The 19,786-nt window shown below is 43.7% G+C and overlaps 1 pseudogene across 1 annotated transcript; it reads right to left on the reverse strand.

Annotated features, from left to right (window-relative positions):
- Window positions 1-15,387: 15,387 nt before the first annotated feature.
- On the reverse strand, window positions 15,388-16,867 carry LOC147944687 (paraxanthine methyltransferase 1-like; annotated as a pseudogene). The gene is made up of 3 exons (XR_015557656.1): window positions 16,729-16,867; window positions 15,982-16,635; window positions 15,388-15,887 (listed from the first exon to the last, which is right to left on the reverse strand). The product of XR_015557656.1 is annotated as a paraxanthine methyltransferase 1-like (transcript).
- Window positions 16,868-19,786: the final 2,919 nt, after the last annotated feature.

Here is a 19,786-nt window from a genome sequence, read left to right on the forward strand (position 1 = left end):
GTCACATGTATATTCTATGTTCACTAATATTTTTTAGAAAACAAATTAATTAGACCATCACTATAAAAATCACCAATATAATTACAAGAGAGTATTTTTACAAGATTTATCGCAGAAAATCTTTTAATTCTGTAAAAACAAGATGTAGACAGTAATAAAAATAACTTCTTTTCTTATTAAGAATCACTTAAACATCCTTACAAGTTGTGTTTAATCAGTTTTACACACAGCCTCAAAGACTTGTCACTGACCAATTCTTAATCTCTCTAAAACCCCAAGAACCCTAAAAGCTTATTTTGCTTAAGTCTTAAAAGATTTTCCCAAAACGGCCAAACAACATGTTGATCTTGATAAAACTATATATAGGACACACCCTATGGCCTACTTTCCTAATAAAAGATAAGTCCAAATCCTCTTGGTAGATATACATATATCTTGTGCTCCAATCAAAGAATCTCCAATAGTATAGCCACGTCACCCAATGTCCGTTGATGTTTAAACCGCGAACAAATCTTCCAGAGTCCTACAGACCAAGCTTGTAGCATCCAAAGTCTTCATGCTTTCAAATTCAACATCTAAAATCACATCTAACTTCAAAAACTAATAAAAAATATGCTTCCTTTTTTCCATCATATCAACAAACATATCAACAGACTTGAATCTTTCTTTACAAAGTATACTATCACTTTTCACTTTTGAATATATTTAAGAAATAAAAGTAATATATACTAAACCAAAGTTATCCAACCAAACAGTGAACTGAATATTATCCATCATATTAAAAAAAAAAAGGTAAAAAGATAAGGTCAGTTAGGTAAGGAGAACCAATCGGTATACTGATTTTTTTGTAATTTTCCATAATTTTCAGTGCTATAAATATGATGAAATATAGAAACATATCGAAATCATCAAAATATCATAACTTAAGCAGAACAAAGCGAATTTAATGTTGTTTTGGTTTCATTTCAAAACCCATGAACCGAATGAAAGTTCATCATTTTCGAACTAAACAAAAAACTTTTAGTTATGTTAATTTCAGCTAGTTTTTCCTTAAACCGAACAAACATAATTTTTCAATTTTTGAACCCAACTAGATCAAAGTTACCGATTGATATACGTAAAAAAAAAGTTCTACACATAGATATGGACAAAAGAAAATCTTAAAGACAAATAAAATAAAATCTTAAAGATATACCGTATATCTAAAGCAAATCTCGGTTCACCTCGATGACTATGCTGCCGTCGTGTAGTCGTCACTGACTGATTCCGGTAATCTCTTCTCCGGTGAGCCATCTAGTCTCTCCTCCTTGACTTGATAGATTTTGTTGCCACCGATTCTCGTCAGAACTCCGGCGCTCTAAACTCTCCTCTCGCGATGAAAGATATGACTCAAAACTTGCATCACTCGTCTCCGCCTCCAGCAGCTCCTGTCTCTACTCCATTTGTTCCCACTATTGGAGCATGGGCAAAACCGCCAAAAATCATCCCGGAAGCTGAGTCTTCTCGTCACGAAACTCTAATTCCAATGGAAAGAGGCAAATCTGATCCAGATTTAGACATCCTTCCTCCAACGATTAAAGAGGATGGACAACTACGCTTTCCATGGCAGCAAAGATGGATCCTTCGATCCAAAATCTCCATCGAACAATAACACTAACTTACATGGAAGATGGCACTCCCAAGGTACACATTCCAAACCATGTCTTGTGGAGAGGACTTGAGAATCAACAAGAATATATGATAGGTCAGTTTAATCGTTGCCTTACACCATGTGGGAGGTCTTATCAATGCAGTGGCTAACAGAATTTGGGGGAAAAAGTGTAAAATTTTCTCACGAAAACTTGGAGAATCCTCTTATTTGTTTTATATTCTGGATGCACCAACTAGAACTTGGGTTTTACAGCACGGTTTATGGAACATTGATGATTGCATCATGTTCGTTGTCCCTTGGACTTCTGCTGATACATCAGCTCTGGCAGAGATCACATCTGTTCCGTTCTGGGTTACGCTAAAAAACATCCCTAGTCGTCTTTACTCGCACTAGGGAATCAGTTGGATAGCTTCGGTTTTAGGTGAACCTATGGCTACTGATAAACCAAGGCTGGATCCGTCTCTAATGGGAGTGGCTGATTAACCTCATGGTTGAAGTTGAGCTAGAAAAAGGATTTCCATATAGAATTGCTGTCGAGGTGGATGTGGATGTGGAGTATTCTTGGCTTCCAGCAAAATGTAGTAAATGTGGGTTTGTAGGCCACAACGAAACTAGATGTCTTCTCCTCTCTCAAGCAGGTTATGTCTCTAATTTGGCCTCTCAGGTTGATGTAATTCCAGTTGTTGTTGAAGGAAATAAAATTCCCCAAACACCCCTTGTTGAGGCTGCCAAAACCTCATGTATTACTACTCCCATTGTTGCACAAGAAAATTTGGTTGATTGTGCATCACCAGCTGCTGCAGTGCTAGGTGCAGGTTCTATGTTCTGCCTGCACCTATGTCTCCCCTACTCTCTCAGTTGAAGCTGCTCTTGTTGAGATTACAGTTGAAGCTACTACCATCACCACTGCCTTAGGCAACCCTATTCCCATCAACACTGAAGTTGTATTGTCATTTTCTCCAATGGTAACTGTCCCATTTTCTCCCCCTTGTTCAAGTTCATTGGAAAATGAGTTTGTGCAGGAAAATATCTGATAACAGGATTTTCACTCATGGTATCAATTTTCTATGCAGTTGTAGTACAAAGGGTTATCAATCTAAATGGTTGTTATGCTAGCAGATGAGATATGATCAGAACTATGCAAGTCAAGCCAAGCAAAAATGGGGTTGATCTAACAATCCTAAAATAATTAAAAGAGAATAAATAAACAAGAACCACACGACCTAAGCACTCGATGCAGGCATTCGAGTACAGGATATGGTGGAGTTATCGGGTAAACAAGAAGAGTATGAAAAGCTAGAAGGTGTACACGAATCTGGTGATAGAGTACCAATTCGGGTATAGGGTCGAGTTATGAATAAAAACGTAAACAATCAAGCTGCGAAAGCTCCTAAGGATGGGGTAATCGACTCCTAAGTGTTCCTGACCAGTATGGATGTCATACATGCGTCAAGCAAATATTCCCTAGACAATGAATCTCCAAAATCTTGTTAAAACACTCTCGTGATAGAAACAATCAACCTTGATCACTCCCCTACCCAACTCTCGTTGGAGAAACATGACCAAGGAGGCAATACAAACCGATTCATTATTATCAATAAACTCCTTACACATCTAATCTCTTAGGCTAAGTGAGTAAATCTCTAGCATTGATTGATTCAAGCATTTCAACTACATCTCTCGATGGCAAAAAACCCTAGATCTAATCTCAACCTCTCGGTCTATTGATAGCATTAAGAACACCAATCTAGAAAGGAACTTATATAACATAAACAACCAAGCTAAGACATCCTAACCGATCAAGAACACATAATTGTCTATCCCATCCCTAGAAACTTTGTTTTACTACTCAGATCTCATTGCAGAAAACATAAAAACATAGATAAACGAAAATTGCATTGTATTGAAAAATAAGATAGAAGTAAAAGAGTACAGAGTAAAAATCTAAAAGGATAGCAAAAAAATGTAAAATAAATCCTAACAAACTGGAAAAAGTGTTTGAGTCGCTCAAGATCTCTCTCAGAAGCTCTCCCTCTCTCTATCTTGAGTGTCTGCGGCGTGCTAGGGTGAGAGGAAGAAGAGGGGGGTTTATATATGGAAACCCTTTTAACCTAGCTTCCCAGTCCTGCCCGAGGGTCTGCTCGATGGGGTGCACGAGGATATGGTCGGGTTGTTCCTCGGGTAGGTCTTCGGGTTGTTCTTTCTTCTCTTGGATCCTCCTCGATCGGGTTGGGGTTCGGACTGTTCTTCCTGCTCAATAGCTCCTTCAGGTACATGCTCGGATTTGACCTTGTTTCTCCCCATTTTAGGCTCTAAAGCACCTGTTTTCATCTAAAATGTGCAAATGCAAGAATGCAGCACCCTAAATAGCCTAAATGCGAATTTCTACAATTAATGACCTAAAAATGCTAAGGTTATGGTAAAAATAATGCAAAATATGGACAAAAAGGATGCTTAAAACATGTAAATTAGAGAGTTATCACACCCCCAAACTTAAATCTTGCTAGTCCTCTAGCAAGGAAGTAGGAGGATGAGTTTTAAAATTGGGGACTCATAATCTTTTTATGCTAAGCGAAGGATTCAAGATATAGTCCTTAAAGATAGTTTAATGGTGCTAAGATCAATCAACATACTTACAAATATTTTTCTATGCTTATCAGCATGCATCGATCTAGTTCAACCTCCAACTAAAAATAAAGACTTGCAATCCCAAAAAACATCTCTTTCACATTCATTTAAGTGTTTGGCGAATTCTTGCAAATCGAAGCTGAATCGAGCTCAATCGGTTTCACGGGTAAGGCTTTTTGGTAGGGTGGTTTCAAACAATATCTTTGGGTGGTTTTCTCTCAAAAGATGGAATGCTAGACAGTTGTGAAAACTATCTAAGATTGTGAACAATTAGGGCATACAAAGCTTAACTCTTGATAATCTACCCTTTTCTCATTCATGTTCTTTTTTTTATCAAACCCCCTAAAACTACGATAACCTTGATTTTAACTTTTTTTTTTATAATCCCTAAGGGCTAAACTTTAAACATCTAGCTCTTTTTTTTTTCTCTTTCTTTGCTAAATTCCTAATAATATTCCTATTTTTTTCTTTTTCTAGGAGACTCTAGCATGGTCTATTTCTCTTTTTTTTTTCTAGAAGACTTAGAGCTAATTGAATTGAACCTTAGGGACTTCTTTTTTTTTTTTTAATTTCTTTTTAATTTCTCAACCCAACCCCAAATAAACATGCTAACCACCTATCTTTCATAACCGATTCTATTAGCTAGTCCAAATGATTCTAACTTAGCTAAATCAAGAACTAGTTCGTTGTCGTTCTCAATACTCTCAAGATTTCACAACCTATAGCACAATAAAAAGGCCTAACTCAACAATTCACAACAAGGTTTGAAAGAAAGGTTTGGGTTCAGGGGTAGGGAAAAACGAATAGGGTTAAACGAAAAGATTGGTAAAAATGGAGTGCTAACCCGAATTTAGAGTTACCATGAGCAAGTATTCAAATTCCATAAGCACGACAATTTAATTTCAGGTTAAGTCCAGTAATAGAGAGATGATGCAATGTTCAAGCAAGTGGAGGAAGCTTTCAAAAGACACAAGGTTTTAAACAAAGATTTTTCATTTTTTTCCAGAGATTGATCTAGCAACAATGAACTGTGATTAAGGGCTATAACTTCAATCCTAAGGTTTGTCTTTAAACAAGGTGGTTTTAATCATTCTTTCCTAAGATGCATATGCAACAATTTCTATATGAAGCAATCTAGTCTCAATCCTAATAATGTAAATGCAACTACATGAATGCTCTTTTTTTTTTTTTAAAGAGTATTCATGTAGTTGCAAAAAAAAAATACTCTTTTTAAATTTTTTTTTTTTTAAATTTGGTTTTGGGGGTTTTTATGCAAATAGATACAAACTCAAATGAATAAAACTAGTATGCAAAAATTTGAAATAAGAAAATAAGAAAATAAAACACAATGTTATATACATTCTCAGACCCTCCCCCAAACTTAAATTACACAGTCCACTGTGTAGATAAAAGTCTGAAAAGAAGTCTGAGAATCACACAAAATGAAACAAAAGAAAATGCAATGGTATAGACAATGGTTTGGATGAAAGCGGTACCTCATGGGTTGGTGAAGAAGGAGGTTGTGGTAGCCTCCATGCTCACCAACGTGTAGCCAGGGTTGTCACCAGCTTCAGCAGGCGCCGGGATTCACTCATCAGAGAGCTCGGTTATGTGCACAGACGATTTGCTCGGACCAGCATCCAAGGGGTTAATCGGGTAAGGCGTCGCGTAACTCATCAGGTAGGACATCGGGTAGTACGATGGGTGCGGTGGGAGAGGTCCGGAATGGTCACCTGTGTAGCCTCTCGCAGGGTGCATCGAGTACGGCATCGGATATGGCATCTGATAGGTCGGAGGGAATGGACCCGAGTGTTCACCCGAATGTGTGCTCGATGGTGGCATCGTGTACTCCATCGGGTTAGGGGTCATATAGGCATCTGAGTGGCTTCTCTGTGATCTGTTGGGTCTGGTGACATCCTCCTCTGCTTGGGGCTCGTAAGATGACACTCTGTGAGGCTCTGGAGGTGCTAATCCCCGAACTCCTCCTAGTGGTCCGCTCCTCCCCATCCATGTGGGTGCATATGCCAAAGTGGGAGCTGAGGCACAGCTTGCCTTGTATTGCAACTCCCTGGTCTGTCCTCCCATCACCTTCACTGAGCCGGTAAGGTCCTTCACTTTCCTAGCCAGGAACTTGTTCATCCTCTTCAACCATCCGATCCTCTTGTGAGCTTCCCTCACCCCAACAAGTTACTTTTGGGAGCAAACATACTCCTCAAAGTCATAGTCTTCCGAATTGTCTCCCTGTCCTTGCCCAGTCGGCTCCCTCTTTCAGCTTCGGATTCTTCCTCAGGGTTGTACAGCTCCTCCAATGGTGGCGTGAAGTCTATGTTGTCCCCTAGCCGGATTTTTGTGCACACGACGTTGGGCAGGATCATTTGGGTGGCTCCGGCAGCTGGATGAACAAACTTGAAGAGCAGCATATCATTTGACCTCTCATAGGCCAAGAATCTCGCCAGTGTTAGGTACTCGATATCTAGCCATCTCGGCTCATGTACCACTCCCTTCAAAGGCACTCAATTTTCATTGCCAAGGATTTCAGGTAGAGGAACTGATCGAGCCGTACAAAGATCATGCTAGTGTCCACAGCATCCCCTACCAGCGGTCTACCATCCCTAGCATTGTCTAATACTCCACACAAGGCAATGTCTAACAGTTGGAGCTCATGATCTTCACATTCCCAGTCTCCTTCCTTGAAAATAGAGTGCAGGCTAGGGACTTGTGAAAATACCTCAAAACAGGGCTCCTTATTTGAGCAGATTTGGAGCTTGTAGACTTTTAGGGAAGCTTGTCTCCTATTGTCAGCCATAGAGACTTCATCTCCTCCTTGCTCACTTCCATGTTTTCTCCACTCCCAACCTTGAAACCATACAACTTCTCCATCTCCTTGAAGGTAAGTCGGTACTCCTTGTTGCGCATGGAGGAAGTGATGAACCCGATCCCCCCATCGGGTAGTAGGGTCGGGTGGTCTTCAAAGTAGTGTAACCGCAGCGTGAAAAGGAAGTGGACCGTCTCCTCCTCATAGGCTTCGAGGTTGGCTCGCATCATCTAGCCCAGGTGGCACATGTCAAAAAGGAATTCAACATCTCTAGCGATGCTCAACTGCTTCATTGTTTCACGGTGAGGGTAGCGGGTTCCTACAAAGCTCATCTTGCGGAGGACTTTAAAGAGCTTAGTCGGAGTCTCCACCTTTTTTTTGTGCGAAACCAGCCAGGTGAGTTCTCTCTGCTCCTCCTCATGGTCATGACTCTCCTCCTCCGTGTCTCGATCTTCTTCTTCTGCCGCTCTCTCAGCTACCTTCTCAGCCTTTTAAGAGGCTGGTCTCTTCCCCCTTGCAATTGCGGCTCTGCTTCTCAACCTGGAGGTTTGGATCTCCTCCGGTTTTCCTCCATCTGCATCTGAATCAACCTCCATTGGGTCGGTGACGGTTCTCTCAGACGTAGATAGGTCCCTACGTCGAGGAGATTGGCGGACGGCACTCGCTACTGGGCTCGGTGAGAGAACTCGGGGGTATGCACGATCGGTTGCTCGAGCACCTGCTCGGGTGACGGATCGGGTTGAGCATCAGGTTGGGGATTGGAAATGTCCACTCAACGGTTGGGAATGCGAAACATCTCCTTTTCCTTGGGAATCGCGAGGTTCGATGGTTTCACCTCCGGTTTTAGCAGCGGCGGAGGTTGATCTGCTCCCCTTTTTTGGTAGGTCTTCATCCTTGGTGCCATTGGTAAATCCTTGAAGATAAAAACAGAGACTAAGCCGAGATTAGTAGGGTTAGTCCACAAAGATTGAAAAACTCAATTTCTAGGGAGAGAGAAGAAGTTTGGAAGACAAAGAGTTTTAGGAAGTCACTCACACACACACACTCCCCCCGCTCTCAGGTCGCAACCTTCGAGTCATACCGGCTCACTGCGAGGCCACAGCCTACAGCTACGGTATCCAGGGAGTCTCACGCGCCCACTCCCGGCTAGATCTACCTCACATTTCCACAAAACATTCCCATTTTAGAAACTTTCTATTTATGGAAACCTTCCTTTTGTGGAAACTTTCTATTTATGGAAACTTTCCAAAAATAGAAACCCGAGCTATTTCTCTTTTCCCATGACAACAACAGTCAAACATAAAGAAAAATACTCATCTTATTAATCTCAAAAAAATGTCATAATCGTTACAATCTCAACGAAATTACATCAGAAAAACCAAAAATACAACAACCGGAGCAAACAACCCGCATCCCGAGCACCACCTCATCTTGATACTTAGTCGCACAACCAACCACCCCTAAGCGACCAAATATCAAGAGAGATGGGCTGGAATACTCCGTACCCGCTCCAGCCACGGACTACAACTTGGACCCGGCTAGACAAGCTCAAGTCGCGGTCTGCTTCTCAAACCACTTCTTAAACCTTGCCTTCATCCTCGCCTCGGGCTCCCAAGTCTGCTCCTCTACTCCGTCACAGTCCCACAGGACTCTCATCAAAGGAATCTTCTTCTTCCGAAGTTCCTTGACTCTCCTCTCGAGCACTCTCACTGGTCTCGCCTCTAAAGTCATGTTAGGCTGAAGATCCTCAGGAATCTTAGCCAACAACTGATCACCCTCGTGAAGACACTTCCTCAGCATCGACACATGAAATACCTTGTGGAACGCACGCATAACCTCAGGCAACTCCAGCCGGTATGCCACTGGTCCCACCCGCTCAACCACTCTGAACGGTCCCATGTATCTTGGACTCAACTTAGTCTCTGTCAATGACCTGTTCGGACCCCGCAACATGGCCATCTTGAGGTACACTCTATCACCAACCGGAAACTCAAGATCCTTTCTCTTCTTATCAGCATAACTCTTCTGCCGATCCTGAGCCTCCTTCATGTTCAGCCTCAAAACCTGAATCTTCTCCGAGGTCTCCTGAACAAAATCTGCACCAAATATGCTCCTCTCCCCCACCTGAGTCCAACATAATGGTGTACGACACGGCCTCCCATACAAGGCCTCATAAGGAGCCATCCCAATACTAGCCTGGTAGCTGTTGTTATAAGCAAACTCCACCAAACTCAAGTGATCTGCCCAATGACCACCCCAATCCAGCACACACATCCTCAATAAATCCTCCAAAATCTGGATTGTCCTCTCTGACTGACCGTCCGTCTGAGGATGATAGGCTGTACTCATATGCACCTTCGTGCCCATCTCGCCTGAAATGCCTTCCAGAACACTGAAGTGAACTTGGAATCTCTATCAGACACAATACTAGCAGGCACCCCGTGCAATCTGACTATCTCCCTCACGTACTTCTTGGCCAAAACCGCTGCTCCATCAGTTTTCTTGATGGCCAGAAAATGCGCGGACTTAGTCAAACGGTCCACAATGACCCAAATAGCATCAAACGTCCTCGACACAGGTAAACCTACCACGAAGTCCATCGTGATCAAATCCCACTTCCACTCTGGAATGGGTAAACTCTGTAACAAACCACCAGGAACCTGATGCTCCGCCTTCACCAGCTGGCAAGTATCAAACTTCGCCACCCAATCAGCTATGTCCTTCTTCATCCCGACCCAGTGATAGTACCGCTTGAGGTCACGGTACATCTTGGTCGCTCCTGGATGAATAGAGAACTTGCTCGAATGAGCCTCTCTCAGTATCTCCTGCCTCAAATCCTCACCCTTGGGCACACAGATCCGACCATGCACAAGGATAGTACCATTGGCAGAAACCTGATACTCTGCACCCGCAGCCTTAGAGGCATTCACCAGCCCCTCATCACTCTCCTGAGCTAACCTCACTCTGCTCAACAAATCTGCTCTATCAACTGCCTCTAACCCAAAGGTTCCTGTGAGATAGCACACAAACTCAATGCACTAATCTCACCTACCAACACCTCCATATCCTGCTCCTGAGCCGAAGCCACCCGCTTCCGACTCAAGGCATCTGCAACCAGATTAGCTTTACCAGGATGGTAAGCTATGTCCAAATCATAATCCGCTACTAACTCCATCCAACACCTCTGCCTCAAATTCAGCTCAGGCTGAGTAAAAATGTACTTCAGACTCTTGTGATCTGTAAATACCTGTACCTTCCCACCATACAGATAGGATCTCCAAATCTTAAGAGCAAAGATCACTGCTGCCATCTCCAAATCATGAGTAGGATAATTAGCTTCATGCTTCCGCAACTGCCGCGAAGCATAAGCTATAACCTTCCCCTGCTGCATAAGTACACAACCCAACCCCACTCCAGAAGCATCTGTATACACAACATAAGGCTTGTCCTGCTCAGGCAATGCTAACACCGGCGTGGTAATCAACATCTGCTTGAGACTTGCAAAACTTGCCTCACACTCTGGTGACCACACAAACGGGACATCCTTCCCTGTAAGCTTAGTCATCGGCTGAGCCATACTCGCAAAACCCCGAACAAACCTCCTGTAGTAACCTGCTAACCCCAGGAAACTCCGAATCTCAGTGGCACTCTGCGGCCTCGGCCACTCCCTGATGGACTGAATCTTCTCTGGATCCACTGAAACTCCCTCAGCTGAAACAATATGACCCAAGAACCCCATCTCACGCTGCCAGAAACTGCACTTACTCAGCTTAGCAAACAACTTCTGCTCCCGCAGCTTCTCCAACACTGCTCTCAGATGTACTGCATGCTCCTCAGGACTCTTAGAATATACCAGGATGTCGTCGATGAAAATGATGACTGACACGTCCAGAAACTCCTGGAACACGCTGTTCATCAATCTCATAAACGCAGCTGGCGCGTTTGTCAACCCAAACGGCATCACCACAAACTCGTAGTGCCCATATCTCGTCCTGAAGGCTGTCTTCCTCACATCTGCCTCATGAATAGGAATCTGATGGTAACCTGAAGCCAAGTCGATCTTTGAGAACCAAGTAGCACCCCTCAACTGATCCAACAACTCATCAATCCTCGGGAGAGGGTACTTGTTCTTCACAGTAACTCGGTTCAAACCCTGGTAGTCAATACACAACCGAAAACTCCCATCCTTCTTCTTAACAAACAACACCGGAGCTCCCCACGGTGAACAACTAGGACGGATAAAACCCTTGCCCAACAAATCCTCCAGCTGCTTCTTCAGCTCTGCCATCTCTGCTGGAGCCATCCTGTAAGGAGCCTTGGATAACGGCATCGTCCCCGGTTCCAGCTCAATGGTAAAAGGATCCGACCGAGATGGTGGTAATCCCTGCAATGACTGGAACACATCCTCAAAGTCCTCCACAACCGGAATACCGCTAACCGTAGACTTCCCCACTGACTCTAGCATAGATATAGTAACCAGATAGGCCTCACGGCCCTTCTCGATCATCTTCCCTGCCTGAACGGCTGAGATCACGAGACTCCCCGAAGTCGGTCTAATACCCTGAAAAACCAACTTCCCTCCTGGACGCTCAAACTCCACTCTACCCCGATAGCAATCCAAATGCACCTTATACCGATGCAACCAATCCATACCAAGAATGACGTCATACAACTCCACTGGACTGATAAGCAAATCCGCTGGCCACGACTCTCCTGCGATCTGAATATCAACTCCTCCAGCTCGTCCAATAACCCTCAGGAACTTGCCTCCAGCAACTCTGACCACTCCTGATCGCTCTCCAGAATCCCCTCTGATCCCCGCACTCACGGCACACTCCGGAGTAATGAAGCTATGAGAAGCTCCAGAATCAAACATAACATGGGACTTAAACCCGCCCACCAACAAGGTCCCTACACAAACCTCATGTGTTGAGAACCTAACACTTGACCACAAACAAAAACAAATATAATCTGAACTATTGAATTGACTAAGTTCGAATCTCAGAGGTTATACCTGTGATCGCTCCTGCACTAGTGCCACCGGGCTCCTGAGTCGAATACACCTGAGTCGTCGGCTCAATCCAACCCACCGGCTGCACACCGTGCTGCACACCCTGCTGCCCCCCTGGCTGAGCTCCAGCCTGCAACACTGCTACCGCCCTCTGCTGCAACTTGGGACAACGAGGCTTGATATGCCCCGTCTCTCTGCAGTAGTAACACACCCGAGTATCTGTCCGCGGCTCCGTCACCGCCCGCTGCTCTGTCACTGCCCGCTGCTCACCTCTCTGTGGACAGCTAGACACCTTGTGGTCCCTACTACCACACCCAAAGCACTTCGCACCCCCGTGCCTCGATCTCTGCATAACATCGAACTTCCTCTTCTGCCCCTGCGCAGGCTTGCCGCCCTTGCTAGGAACAGAAAGCGGCTGAGACTGCTGTGGCTGCACCGAAGAACTGACCACAACCACCTGTGACCTCAAGTCATCCTCTATCCCAGCTGCAACCTCAACCAGCTCTGCTCTCGTAGCATAGCTCCTCACTCTGCACCGAGTCCTCAAATCATCCCGCAGAGCCAACAAAAACCTCCGCACCTGAGCCGCCTCTGGCTCCCATGCCCTGCCTGCATACCCCACAAGCCGACTGAACTCTGCATCCAGCTCCCGCACTGTACGGTTCCCCTGAGTCAGACCCAAGAACCGTGCCTCCATACGATCAAGAGCCTCCTGAGGAAAATACTTGGAGTTAAACTCCCCCACAAAATCTCCCCAAGACATACCCCTCTGCACCCTCCGTGCTGTCACCGACCTCCACCACACACGAGCATCTCCTGACAAGTAAAACACTGCCAGATCCACCCTGTACCGGTCGGGACACCTAAGCGAAAGGAAAATATCCTCCATCCGCTCTCTCCACTCATCCGCTACACTCGGATCGGTACCTCCTGAGAAATACCCTGCTCCCACATGCCGCAGCTGCTCCATCATCCGCACATACTAAGCACCCACAACCTCGGCCCCCGGCTGCACACTTGCCTGCAAACCCGCCACAGGCTGCACCGCTGGACCCTGCCCACCACCCACGGGCGGCACTACCGGATCCTGCCCACCAACCACTGGCGGCACTACTGGATCCTGCCCACCAACCACTGGCGGCACAACTGCTGGAAGTCGCTGCAGAACCTGAGCTAGCAAGTCCATCAAGACATCCTCCCTGCCTAGAGCACCTCCCGCTGCAACCCCCACACCCGGGGCAACACCGTGACCGACACCGGGCCCATCCGCCCTGCCGTCACCCAAACCAGCCTGGTCTCCAGACACACTCGGATGAACCTGTGACTCCGCCACCTCCTCACTGGCCATGCTCTGGGTCACACTCACACTGGCCTCAGGAACCTGACCTCGTCCCCGACCCCGACCACGACCACGCCCACGACCACGACCGCGACCAACAGCATCCTCACCCCTAACCATCTGTATCATCCAAGAACAGAAGGCTAAGCAAACAATAATTCTAATACACAAGAAACACAACTTACCGTGGAATCACAACACAGGCTCGAAGAGGATGTTCTAGGACTTCATGCCACACTCAATTGACCGACTCACACAATCAATCATAGCATGGAATCCTAAACATCAACAGCAAAAGCACAATGAACCCTAGTCCTAGAACCGTAAGGGCTATGATACCAAAATGAAACAACCGACCTTTTTTTTTTAATAAATAAATAATAAATAATAATATAATTAAATAACTACAACTAGTGGTCCCATATCCACTAGCCACCTAACCACATTCACAATCCAACAGCGGAAACACATACCAGTAAATATCCAGTAAAACAATATCCAATAACCAAATAAATAATATCCAGCATTAATCCCAAACAGCATAAATCAAACAACCAGCAATCCTAACAATGCTCTAAGACTCAATTCTAGCAACCTAACAATGCCAGATAACCATACAATCAAGTCCCTAGAACATCCTCCTCTTCATTGCCTTTGATTCCACGATCACACTTTGCCTTTACCTGCACCACAAACACAAATTGAGATGCATGAGTATTTGATAAACACTCAGTGAGGCAATCCTCCCATCTACTGGGCTATACACACAAGCAATAAGATCTCTACATGCCACAAACAACAATCAATAAAACAAACCAGGCAATATACATAGCATGCAATGTCCATCGTAACTGAACAAGGGGTGTCGACCGACACCAGATGGTGTCGATCGACACTGACTATCTGGTGTCGACCGACACCCTGCCCGACACTCCCGAAAACCCTAGTTTGCGTGGACCGACACCTCCACATGGCATCGTTCGACACTCGCTAAAGTCCCGAGCCGTCCTCGCGTTGGTGTCGACCGACACCCCAACTGGTGTCGACCGACACCCCAACAGCAAGGAATCTCTCAATCTCTTCCCAATAGCTCAAGAACACTCTCTCTTTGTGTTTTCTCTCAAAAACGGCGAATAAGACAAAACAACACGACCCTAGGTCGTTTTCTTCCTTTAAAACTCGATTTAGGGATTCCCTAAACCAACCACGCAAACCGGACAATTAAAATTGAACCGACCCAAACCGACCACAATTGGTGTCGATCGATGCCTCACTAGGAGGTGTCGATCGACACCCTTACTAAAATACCAAAATTTGGTTTGCGGGTGTTACACCCATTCTCCTCAATGATTTGCCTTATCTCACCTTGTTCCGCAAAGTAAATTGAGGTTCTGAAATTATATGCAACCGATATCAATAAAATTTTGAAAGACATGTATTTATTTAACTGAAATCGAATATGTATGAATTAGCATCATTTTATTATTGATATCAGTTTTGTATCATTTATTTAATTGATATTTAATTTGTATCATTATATTAAGTGATGTAATTTTTTTTTCTATTAAGTATTTTTAAATTGATGCAAATTAAAATAAAATTATGTTACTTTTACTGAACCGATGTCAAATTACATCAATTATAACAACAAATGCTAAAATACATAATTATGCATCATTTATTAATAAAACATTCAAATTGATATCATTTAGTTTTGTGATACTACTTAAGTGATGCAATCAACCATCTTTTTTGTAATGAAGTGTGCCCTCAATTTTTCACACGAAAAATGTGCTGAAATGTCTAGTCAAAGTTGGAAATCTTTTATTCTACGCAGAGGATAGGAAACTATCGATTAAAATGTGAAATCTTGAATTCAAACTTTGTATTGGCCAAACTAAAATGAACATATGGAACAACGCTATAGGAGTATCTTATAATAATAAGCGAAAAGTGAAGTTTTATTGATTTATAAGATAGGGGATAATACAAAGACGCAAAGAGAAAACATCAAGAAGAAAAAGATGACAAAGCACCATGATATCGAGGAAACAAGATGAAGTAACAATGGAGTAAAATGCATTAGTACATTAATATACTTGGATCATAGATCAGTTCTTGCGAAGCACGATGAGGTACTGCATTCCAGGTTTGCAATTCTGGAGACGAGACATCTGTTCGCGCGCCTTGACCTCGACAAGCTCAAAAGCTTTCCTCATGATCTCGGTCCCAAAATGTGTGGTAATGAACGCTCCATAAAAGGCTTTGAAGGAGATGGCCAATATCTTGGGGTCTAACGGAAACTCATTTTCAGAGTGAATGATATCCTCAAAAGCCTCGATTGTGAACTTCCCATTCTCCTCAATTATTTGCCTTATCTCGCCTTATTCGCAAAGTAAATTGAGGTTCTGAAAGTGTCCACCTTTTCTTGGTCGGTCACACCCTTTTTTAAACCAAAAAAAAAAAGAAGAAGATAAAGTAGTTAAGTACTTTTGTAATTGTAGGTAATACTTTGAAGATAAAACTATGTTATCTACCTGTTTAGCAAGATCACTAAGAGATTCTCCGATAAAATCCATTACTGTTCCTTTAGGTGTCTCGGACATCTTAACTCCGTCTCTTAGACACGAACCTAAAAGCAACATCAAACCCCCAGGAACGAGCTCTTCAGCTCTAACATCCAATAGTTTCTTGGTGTCGATAGAGTATTGGTCAAGATACGCTTTCTTGACAGCTTGGTTAAACCCGGTGCACTGCATGTCTTTGTTCCATAAGGGAGAGTCACGGTCCATGATCCCTTTGGGAATCTTGGAGGTGAAATGGAAGGCGTAACTCATGACTCCGATGTGGAAACTCTCCTTAGGGAGAACACGGTCGAAGAAGGAACCAGGAACTCCGGCGCTATAGTATCTTCTCCCTGGAGGAAGTGTCTTGAAGAGAGTGTTGAAATCGTTGAGGGTAAAGTCATTGTACAAGACTTGGAACTCGATGTTATCCACCGGGCTTTGTCCGGTTTCTCTTTGGTACTTTTCTTCTACCGCATCTATTATATTCTGGACTGCCACAAAAGTGTTAGGTCCACTCGCACAACCAAAGTCTGCTACATTGAATCGATTCGATATCAAATCGAGGCTGAGGTTGGCTGAGATCGCCTCGGTCATCTTGTCCTTTGCCGCTTCCAACAACGCTCTCTGTATATGGAGGAGACGGTTAAATACATACATCTTATGAGTTAGGAATACAGAACCTAGCTAACAAAGGAATGCAAAATATATGTATTAAACCTGATACGAAGACTGTTGGTTGTAACTCTCAGGACCATATCCTCCAATCATGATCCAATCTGGTGTGGTAGTCATAGTGTCTCTCTTCTTTTTTCTTCTCACTCTTCTTCTCTTGTTTGCTGCTTTGGTTTGTGATGAGAGTAGTGATAATTCATGGACGTCTTTATGCCTATTTATAGTAATATTTCTTGTGAGTATAATATTATTATATTCAACGTAAACTTTACGTGGAACTTGACAAATTTGTAACTCACTAGTATTGTGACATATGTTAAAAATCACTTACATTTTGACATTGTAAAATAGTTGTTGGACCGCTAAAATTTTAAATCATAAATAAAGTTTGCAAATTGAACAATAGATTAAAGAATGGAATTTTGGTTAAAACCCCATTTTCCTAAACCTCACTATTCCTGCCTAAAGGAAATGCTTGAATAAGGTCTGAAAATATAAGTTTAGATTTTCTAGGCCACAGTCAGTCTAAATAATGTCACGCTTAACGATTACACTCATGTCTAGGTCTGGGCAAATAAACCGAACCCAAAGAACTGACCCGAATTCGACCCGAAAATATCCGAATCCGACCCGAAAATACCCAAATCCGACCCGAACCGATTCTGTATAAATAACCAATCGGTTTTCGTTTTCAAATATCCACGGGTATCGGGTATTACCCGAACCGACCCCGAGAATGCGTGAGTATTTTTTTATACCCGAACACATTTATACAAGATATCAATGTATCACATATGTAGACAAGTATTATCAGTTTATTATTATCAGTTTCATTTGTTTAAGATTTTAAGTTAAGCTTTTCTTTGTTGGGATGCTTATTTTTCGAGACATGGTGAAACAACCCTTCCCGTTTTTTTTTTTTTTTTTTAATACCTTAATTTACTAGTGGTCCCATACCCACTAACATCCTAACAACAATCAATAACCGCGGATAACCAAATAAAACAGTTTCCATTAATCAAATAAAAATACCAACAGCAATAATCCAATAACCAATAACGAAAAAGCAAAGTTCCAACATCCTACAATGCTCTATCAACTCAATACTAGCAACCTAACAATAGCTAGACCACAATCAATCAAGCCTCTAGAACATCCCTTCATCATCGCCTTGATTCCACGATCACACTTTGCCTTTACCTGCACACCACAAACAACAATTGAGATGCGTAAGTATTATCATAAATACTTAGTGAGGCCGTCCTCCCATCTACTGGGTTATACACACAAGCATATGAGACTCCCAAGTCAACAAACAACAAGAACACAATCAAAACATCAAACCAGGAAAAATCAGACTCGGCAGGTACTAGTGTCGACCGATGCTAATCGGTGTCGACCGATGCTGCAGGAACTGGTGCCGACCGATGCGGAAATGGTGCCGATCGATGCTACTCGATATGGTGCCGACCGATGCTCCTCAATATGGTATCGATCGATGCCTCTTCTGCAGACACGATATGCGCGAAAACGAGCGACGAACTCCGACTCCAATCAACACGATTTCGACCCCAAACACGTCTAACCATCTCGGAATTCACTAGAAATCACAAATACAAAGTACCCAAGCAAGCAAACACCACAAACAACAAGGAATCACACAAAACAAAGGAGATCTCATGCTTAGATCAACCATGGTCAAGCACTCACCTTAAAAAAACAGAAGGAAAAGATTGAAAAACGGTAGAGCAACTCCTTAGGAAGCTTCTCCTTCGTTCCCAGCAACAGAAAACCCAAGAATAGCCAGCAATCTCACCAAATCTCTCTTAGGAAACTCAAGAACACACTTTTCTCCTTTTTCTCTCAAAAACACAAACGGCGACACAAAACTCCTTTTCCCAAAACCCTTGTTTCGTCGTTTAGTCACTTATAAACGATTTAGGGATTTAATTAAACCAACCCAAACCAAACAGCAATTTAAAACAAACCGGACCAAACCAGAAAAACATGGTGTCGATCGATACACCAAGGGTGTCGATCGATACACCAAGGGTGTCGATCGACACCCACACCAAAACCTTAAAAATTGGTTCGCGGATGTTACAATTCTCCCCCACCAACAAGATTCGTCCTTGAATCCCGCCACACCGTTCATCCGTCAAGGACCTCCGTGCCACCGTCAACACGGCTCGCATGTCCCCGACCGGACTAAATACCGTCAGCCAAGGTTTCCCGTGCACTGTCGCAACAGCCCGCACACCTCCGACTGAACCCTGAGGTCTCCCTCTAGCCAATATACTCGCATCAAAAACACTATTTGCTCACAACTCAGTGCTTCCCCCGTCCGTGGTTGAAACCAACAAATCTTGCCGGCTCGCTATCAGGCCATCTGCCTTAAGCTACAGCATCCAGGAAGTCATTCACACACACTCCCCCCGCTCTTGGGTCGCAACCCTCGAGACATACCGGCTCACTGCCAAGCCGCGGCTCACAGCTACGGTATCCAGGGAGTCTCAAATATCCCGCTCTTGGGTCGTCACCCTCGAGCGCACTCTCGGATCGTCATCCGAAGCCCCATACCACTCCCACTCTCTGGCCACAAAGTCCATCGAGCTATCGGTATCACATGAGTTGGGCCCACATGGCCTTGAGCAAAACAATCTAATGCCAACAAGTATCTCCCGGCTAGATCTACCTCAACACTTCCCACAAAAATTCCCTCTTTAGAAACTTTCTATTTCTAGAAACCTTCCTTTTGTGGAAACTTTCTATTTATGGAAACTTCCAAAAATAGAAACCCGAGCTATTTCTCTTCTTCCCATGACAACAACAGTCAACATAAAGAAAAATACTCATCTTATTAATCTCAAAAATGTCATAATCGTTACAACCTCAACGAAAATACAATAGAAAAATAAGATACAACAATCCAATTCATCAACCCGCATCCCGAGCACCACCTCATCTTGGTACCTAGTCGCACAACCAACCACCCCTAAGCGACCAAGTATCAAGAGAGATGGGCTGGAATACTCCGTACCCGCTCCAGCCACGGACTACAACTCGGACCCGACTAGACAAGCTCAAGTCGCGGCCTGCTTCT

The sequence above is a fragment of the Camelina sativa genome, chromosome 5, assembly GCF_030686135.1.
Source record: "Camelina sativa cultivar CO46 ecotype springtype chromosome 5, ASM3068613v1".
Lineage (NCBI taxonomy): Eukaryota > Viridiplantae > Streptophyta > Magnoliopsida > Brassicales > Brassicaceae > Camelina > Camelina sativa.